General features: G+C 44.3%; 1 long non-coding RNA gene across 1 annotated transcript; it reads left to right on the top strand.

Annotated features, from left to right (window-relative positions):
- The first annotated feature begins 2053 nt into the window (after positions 1-2053).
- LOC127919297 (uncharacterized) lies at positions 2054-2527 on the top strand. Its single transcript, XR_008102513.1, has 3 exons — positions 2054-2176; positions 2257-2372; positions 2447-2527. It is a non-coding gene; the product is annotated as an uncharacterized LOC127919297 (long non-coding RNA).
- The last annotated feature ends 4731 nt before the right edge of the window (positions 2528-7258 follow it).

Genomic DNA, 7258 nt, shown 5'->3' with positions numbered 1-7258 from the left:
GAGAGTGAGGATGGAGAGGGAGGAAGGGGAGGGATGGAGAGGGGTGGAGGAGGAGAGGAACGGGTTCTACATAGAACCTAAAGGGTTCTTCAAGGGTTCTCCTATGGGGACAGCCAAATAGCCGTTCTGGAACCCTTCTTTCTAAGGGTGTATAACTGATTGGAACCCTTCTTTCTAAGGGTGTATAACTGATTGAAACCCTTCTTTCTAAGGGTGTATAACTGATTGGAACCCTTCTTTCTAAGGGTGTATAACTGATTGGAACCCTTCTTTCTAAGGGTGTATAACTGATTGGAACCTTCTTTTCTAAGGTGTATAACTGATTGGAACCCTTCTTTCTAAGAGTGTATAACTGATTGGAACCCTTCTTTCTAGGGTGTATAACTGATTGGAACCCTTCTTTCTAAGGGTGTATAACTGATTGGAACCCTTCTTTCTAAGAGTGTATAACTGATTGGAACCCTTCTTTCTAAGGGTGTATAACTGATTGGAACCCTTCTTTCTAAGGGTGTATAACTGATTGGAACCCTTCTTTCTAAGGGTGTATAACTGATTGGAACCCTTCTTTCTAAGGTGTATAACTGATTGAAACCCTTCTTTCTAAGGGTGTATAACTGATTGGAACCCTTCTTTCTAAGTGTATAACTGATTGGAACCCTTCTTTCTAAGGGTGTATAACTGATTGGAACCCTTCTTTCTAAGAGGTGTATAAGAGTGTATAACTGATTGGAACCCTTCTTTCTAAGGGTGTATAACTGATTGGAACCCTTCTTTCTAAGGGTGTATAACTGATTGGAACCCTTCTTTCTAAGAAGTGTATAACTGATTGGAACCCTTCTTTCTAGGGTGTATAACTGATTGGAACCCTTCTTTCTAAGGGTGTATAACTGATTGGAACCCTTCTTTCTAAGGGTGTATAACTGATTGGAACCCTTCTTTCTAAGGGTGTATAACTGATTGGAACCCTTCTTTCTAAGAGTGTATAACTGATTGGAACCCTTCTTTCTAAGGGTGTATAACTGATTGGAACCCTTCTTTCTAAGGGTGTATAACTGATTGGAACCCTTCTTTCTAGAGTGTATAACTGATTGGAACCCTTCTTTCTAAGGGTGTATAACTGATTGGAACCCTTCTTTCTAAGGGTGTATAACTGATTGGAACCCTTCTTTCTAAGGGTGTATAACTGATTGGAACCCTTCTTTCTAAGGGTGTATAACTGATTGGAACCCTTCTTTCTAAGGGTGTATAACTGATTGGAACCCTTCTTTCTAAGGGTGTACAACTGATTGGAACCCTTCTTTCTAGTGTATAACTGATTGGAACCCTTCTTTCTAAGGGTGTATAACTGATTGGAACCCTTCTTTCTAAGGGTGTATAACTGATTGTAAGTGGCTCTGGATAAGAGTATCTGCTACATTTCAAAGTTTTTTTCTGTTATCCCTGCAAGGGGATAAATAAATAACAACTATCATATATGAGGTTTATTTCTCAATTTATTTCTTGTTATTTTCTAAATTTATTTCTAGATTTAGTTTCTATATGTTGTGTCTAATGACGAGTCTTGTGTTTGCCTTGCAGAAAGCCCTGGCCTCTGGAGAGAAGAGACCGAGAGGCAGACCCAGGAAATGGGTGAGTCACCTTTGACCCCATTCCACCAAACACTGAATGTGTGTGTGTGTGTGTGTGTGTGTGTGTGTGTGTGTGTGTGTGTGTGTGTGTGTGTGTGTGTGTGTGTGTGTGTGTGTGTGTGTGTGTGTGTGTGTGTGTGTGTGTGTGTGTGTGTGTGTGTGTGTGTGTGCTCGTATATGGAAATCTCAACACGACACAAATAAACTCTTCCACAAGGCGTTTTAAACCTGATACACATTTAACATGATATAACGTGTCAGCTGTTAAGGTGTTTCTGAGTCATTTGAGCTCAGAGATAAAGGTACTGGATATATATAGATTAAAGGGTATGTTAGAGGTACTGGATATATATATATAGATTAAAGGGTATGTTAGAGGTATCAGGGTGGATATATATAGATTAAAGGGTATGTTAGAGGTATCAGGTGGATATATATAGATTAAAGGGTATGTTAGAGGTATCAGGGTGGATATATATAGATTAAAGGGTATGTTAGAGGTATCAGGGTGGATATATATAGATTAAAGGGTATGTTAGAGGTATCAGGTGATATATATAGATTAAAGGGTATGTTAGAGGTATCATCGTGGATATATATAGATTAAAGGGTATGTTAGAGGTATCAGGGTGGATATATATAGATTAAAGGGTATGTTAGAGGTATCAGGGTGGATATATATAGATTAAAGGGTATGTTAGAGGTATCAGGGTGGATATATATAGATTAAAGGGTATGTTAGAGGTACTGGATATATATAGATTAAAGGGTATGTTAGAGGTACTGGATATATATATAGATTAAAGGGTATGTTAGAGGTATCAGGGTGGATATATATAGATTAAAGGGTATGTTAGAGGTATCAGGGTGGATATATATAGATTAAAGGGTATGTTAGAGGTATCAGGTGGATATATATAGATTAAAGGGTATGTTAGAGGTATCAGGGTGGATATATATAGATTAAAGGGTATGTTAGAGGTATCAGCGTGGATAGAGATGTCAGGCTAAGGTGTAGAGAGGGGGCCTGAGTGAAGGAAGCTTTCTGAACACTCGGCCGTGCGTCCCAAATGATACCCCCTCTTCATAGTGCACGACTCTTGACCAGAGCCCTGTGTGGAATAGGTGTCATTTGGGATACATCCCTTCTATCAGATGCTGTGGTCAGGCTGGATACCTGTCTGCCTGTCTGCCTGCCTGCCTGTAGGCCCCGTCAGAGCAGCTGGCCACTAAACCAGTTGGTCCACTCCCTCTCCAGGCTGTCTCTGAACCCTTGGACCGAGCTGATAAAGCTGTTAAGAGGCATTGCTAGATTTCCTTTGTACTGGGGGCCTGCAAGGACCAGGTACACACACACCTACGCACTTACACACCTACAGTACGCAAACACACACATACACACACACACACACACCCAGTGAGGTCCAGGTGCACCTAACCACCTCATCCACCCACACGTTGGCCGCGATGACACCGAAACAACGTCAGTCAGGATCTCTGGCACAACTACAGTCAGGAGCACATTATCCCTCCTGTGGCTCAAATGGCATCCTATTCCCATAGGGCCCTGGTCAACAGTAGGGTCCTATTCCCTATATACCCTCCACTGTGTTTTTCAGAGCAGATTGTGTACTCTGGTTGGTTATGTCATGGTTTGACATGGACTTGATGTAGAAACACACAGCAGAGTTAAATGGGTGATCTGGGTTCAGGAAGAGGAGAGGAGAGGAGAGGAGAAGAGAAGAGAAGAGAAGAGAAGAGAAGAGAAGAGAAGAGAAGAGAAGAGAAGAGAAGAGAGGAGAAGAGAAGAGAAGAGAAGAGAAGAGAGGAAGAGAGGAGAAGAGAGGAGAGGAGAGAGGAGAGGAGGGAGAGGAGAGAGAGGGAGAAGAGAGGAGAAGAGAAGAGAGAGAAGAGAAGAGAAGAGAAGAGAAGAGAGGAGAAGAGAGGAGAGGAGAGGAGAGGAGAGGAGAGGGAGGGAGGGAGGGGAGGGGAGGGGAGAGGAGAGGAGAGGAGGGAGAGGAGAGGAGAGGAGAGAGGGAGAGGAAGGAAGGGAAAGAGAGGAGAGGGGAGGAAATGAGAGGAGAGGAGAGGAGAGGAGAGAGGAGAGGAGAGGAGGAGGAGAGGAGAGGAGAGGAGAGGAGAAGAGAAGAGAAGAGAAGAGAAGAGAAGAGAAGAGAAGAGAAGAGAAGAGAAGAGAAGAGAAGAGAAGAGAAGAGAAGAGAGGAGAGGAGATGACAGGAGAGAGGAGGAGAGGAGAGGAGAGAGAGAGGAGAGGAGAGGAGAGGAGAGGAATGAGGAGAGGAGAGAGGAGAGGAGAGGAGGAGGAAGGAGGAGAGGAGAGGAGAGGAGAGGAGAGGAGAGGAGACTTAGTGAATGAACCAGAGGATAATGCATTAAACTGACTTAGTGAATGAACCAGATGATAATGTATTAACCCGACTTAGTGAATGAACCAGAGGATAATGCATTAAGCTGACTTAGTGAATGAACCAGAGGATAGACATTAAACTGACTTGGTGAATGAACCAGAGGATAATGTATTAAACTGACTCAGTGAATGAACCATATGATAATGCATTAATCCAACTTAGTGAATGAACCAGAGGATAATGCATTAAGCCGACTTAGTGAATGAACCAGAGGATAATGCATTAAACTGACTTATTGAATGAACCAGAGGATAATGCATTAATCTGACTTAGTGAATGAACCAGAGGATAATGTATTAAACTGACTTAGTGAATGAACCAGAGGATAATGTATTAAACTGACTTATTGAATGAACCAGAGGATAATGCATTAATCTGACTTAGTGAATGAACCAGAGGATAATGTATTAAACTGACTTAGTGAATGAACCAGAGGATAATGTATTAAACTGACTTATTGAATGAACCAGAGGATAATGTATTAAACTGACTTAGTGAATGAACCAGAGGATAATGTATTAAACTGACTTAGTGAATGAACCAGAGGATAATGTATTAAACTGACTTATTGAATGAACCAGAGGATAATGCATTAATCTGACTTAGTGAATGAACCAGAGGATAATGTATTAAACTGACTTAGTGAATGAACCAGAGGATAATGTATTAAACTGACTTATTGAATGAACCAGAGGATAATGTATTAAACTGACTTAGTGAATGAACCAGAGGATAATGTATTAACCCGACTTAGTGAATGAACCAGAGGATAATGTATTAAACTGACTTAGTGAATGAACCAGATGATAATGCATTAAACTGACTTAGTGAATGAACCAGAGGATAATGCATTAATCTGACTTAGTGAATGAACCAGAGGATAATGCATTAACCTGACTTAGTGAATGAACCAGATGATAATGCATTAAGCCGACTTAGTGAATGAACCAGATGATAATGCATTAAACGGACTTAATGAATGAACCAGAGGATAGTGTATTAAACTGACTTAGTGAATGAACCAGAGGATAATGCATTAATCTGACTTAGTGAATGAACCAGAGGATAATGCATTAAACTGACTTAGTAAATGAACCAACAGCTAGCAGCATGTGAATGAGAGGCATAGGGTTGGATGAGAGAGAGAGATGGAGGGGAGGGAAGGGAAGGGAGTGAGAGAGATATAGAGAGTAGGTAGGATGTGGATGAGAAAGAGGGAGAGAGAGGGGGGGTGAGGTGTGGAGAGAGAGAAAGATGGAGGGGAGAGGGAGGGAAGGGAGAGAGAGAATGATAGAGAGAGGAGGTGGGATGTGCAGAGAAAGAGGGAGAGAGAGGGGGGATGAAAAAGACCTGCCTGTGCTCTATGTAGCTCTGTGTAGCTCTATGTTGCCAATATATCGGGCCAGTATTGACCTTTTTCTAGTCTATCGGCTGTCGGCCCCTCTCTGTCTATGTCGCTCTACATAGCAAAGCTGCTGCTACGCCAGCCACCACTCACTGCCTGAACCACGAGCACTGCACTGCCTGGGCCATGAGCACTGCACTGCACTGCCTGAGCCACGAGCACTGCACTGCGACCACTGGAGCACTGCACTTCCTGAGCCAAAAGCACTGCACTGCCTGAGCCACTGAGCACTGCACTGCCTGGAGCTACAGGCACTGCACTGCCTGAGCCACGAGCACTGCACTGCCTGAGCCACGAGCACTGCACTGCCTGGAGCCACTGAGCACTGCACTGCCTGAGCTACGAGCACTGCACTGCCTGAGCCACGAGCACTGCACTGCCTGAGCCACGAGGCACTGCACTGCCTGAGCCACTGAGCACTGCACTGCCTGAACCACTGAGCACTGCACTGCCTGAGCCGGAGCACTGCACTGCCTGAGCCACCCAGCACTGCACTACCTGAGCCACGAGCACTGCACTGCCTGACACTGAGCACTGCACTGCCTGAGCCACGAGCACTGCACTGCCTGACATGAGCACTGCAATTGCCAGAGCCACGAGCACTGCACTGCCTGAGCCACTGGAGCACTGCACTGCCTGGAGCCACCGAGCACTGCACTGCCTGAGCCACTGGGAACTGCACTGCCTGGAGCCACAAGCAACTGCAACGTTGTGAGCCACGAGCACTGCACTGCCTGAGCCACGAGCACTGCACTGCCTGAGCTACCAGCACTGCACTGCCTGAGCCACTGAGCACTGCACTGCCTGAGCCACGAGCACTGCACTGCCTGAGCCACTGAGCACTGCACTGCCAGAGCCACGAGCACTGCACTGCCTGAGCCACTGAGCACTGCACTGCCTGAGCCACTGAGCGCTGCCACTGCCTGAGCCACTGAGCACTGCACTGCCCGGGAATGTCTGGCTGGGAAAATCGGGCAGCACCAAGCTAGCTCATTCTCCAACAGAAAGAATGCAGTATTGAGAAATGGATGAATTGACGGCGCGAGTGACCAAAATCAAACTTTTGTTTGCAAATAATAGTTTAATTCATTCAGTAATAACTAAGGCTTGTGTCGATGTGCCCGGAGATTTGGGCGGCAGGGTAGCCCTAGTGGTTAGAGTGTTGGACTAGTAACCGGAAGGTTGCAAGTTCAAACCCCGAGCTGACAAGTTACAAATCTGTCGTTCTGCCCCTGAACAGGCAGTTTTCCCAGCCCACTGTTCCCAGGCCGTCATTGAGAAATAAGAATTTGTTCTTTACTTCAGACTTTCCTGGTTAAATAAAGGTTTTTAAAAAAGATGCAAAAATGGAATAAGCTAGCTAAGCAGATAGCTATGTGACCTGTTACTGACAACTTACCCTTTCATCTGTGGTGTTGGTTAAGCTGGCTATAGTAGCTACTGTGCTAGCTCTATTAGCTACTGTGCCCAGCTATATTGGCTACTGTGCTAGCTAAGCTAGCAAGCTAGATAAACTAATAGCCAACGTAGTTAGCTGGTTGTCATTTTGAACATGGTCAGCTAATACTCATAGTAACAGTAAACAGTGAAAGGGATCGTAGCTAAAGTCTCGCTCTATCCAGTCGTAGCAGTAGGATCAAGTTAGGCTATTAGGCTATTAGAGTTATTAGGCTATTAGAGTTATTAGGCTATTAGAGTTATTAGGCTATTAGAGTTATTAGAGTTATTAGGCTATTAGAGTTATTAGGCTATTAGAGTTGTTAGGCTATTAGAGTTATTAGGCTATTAGAGTTATT

Source organism: Oncorhynchus keta, unplaced genomic scaffold (assembly GCF_023373465.1).
Source record: "Oncorhynchus keta strain PuntledgeMale-10-30-2019 unplaced genomic scaffold, Oket_V2 Un_contig_16269_pilon_pilon, whole genome shotgun sequence".
Classification (NCBI taxonomy): Eukaryota; Metazoa; Chordata; class Actinopteri; order Salmoniformes; family Salmonidae; genus Oncorhynchus; species Oncorhynchus keta.
Note: the sequence above shows the minus strand (reverse complement) of the source record. Positions and strands in the feature narration are given on the sequence as shown.